This window comes from Dioscorea cayenensis, chromosome 9 (genome assembly GCF_009730915.1).
Source record: "Dioscorea cayenensis subsp. rotundata cultivar TDr96_F1 chromosome 9, TDr96_F1_v2_PseudoChromosome.rev07_lg8_w22 25.fasta, whole genome shotgun sequence".
Taxonomy (NCBI): Eukaryota; Viridiplantae; Streptophyta; class Magnoliopsida; order Dioscoreales; family Dioscoreaceae; genus Dioscorea; species Dioscorea cayenensis.
Window position 1 is genome coordinate 27,393,015 of NC_052479.1, and position 850 is coordinate 27,393,864.

Below are 850 nucleotides of genomic sequence, written 5' to 3' on the forward strand. Positions count from 1 at the left end.
AAACCATGCTGTAGACAGTTCCACAAGAGGTCCTTGAATTGCTCTCATGTCTCAAACAAGGATTCAAGCTCCATCTGAACAAACGACGATATTTTATTACGAAGCTTCACCGATTTCCCAGAGGGAAGTACTTGTAAGAAAAGCTTTGACCATTTCATTCCATGCCATGATGTATGATCATGGTAAAGAATTTTTCCACTGCTTTGTTTTTTCCTTTTAGAGAGAATGGGAAAGCCCTCAATCTTATAGAATCATCCGTAATAATGCTAATCTTCAACATGTCACAAACTTCCAAGAAGTTTTTAATATGGTTGTTTGGATCCTCATTAGCCAAACCATTGAACTACGCTGACTGCTGTATCATTTGGATGAATGATGGCTTTAGCTGAAAGTTTTGAGTTGTAATCGAGGGCCCCTCAATGATAGATTATGTACATAATACTGACGGTTTGGCATAATCAGAAAGTGTTCTCTGTTGTTCATTCTTTTCTGCCATATTGTCAGACCCTTCAACTTCCATTTCAGTGAGATTCAACGGTTCTTTCACAGCTTCTTTACCCTTTCTTCTGAGTGTACGTTCAAGTTCAGGATCACCTTCAATTAATATCGAAGGGTTCTCTCGTGTCATAACCTGGAGCTGTACCAAAATAAAGAAAACAAATCAGAACGATGATAGAATAAGAAAATGTGAAGTAGAATGAATGATGAATGGCTAAGATAACAAAGTGCAAAGTATTTCTAAATGCCTATTCCCCAGCAATGGCGCCAAAAACTTGACACCGCCCCTTGCGTGTGACTCGCAAGTGCACGTGTTTGTCGAACTAATAAATCCCAAGTGAGTGGAGTATCG

At 39.1% G+C, this 850-nt stretch overlaps 1 non-coding gene across 1 annotated transcript; it reads left to right on the top strand.

Annotated features, from left to right (window-relative positions):
- On the top strand, positions 1-107 carry LOC120269697. The gene has a single exon (XR_005539337.1). It is a non-coding gene; the product is annotated as a small nucleolar RNA R71 (small nucleolar RNA).
- Positions 108-850: the final 743 nt, after the last annotated feature.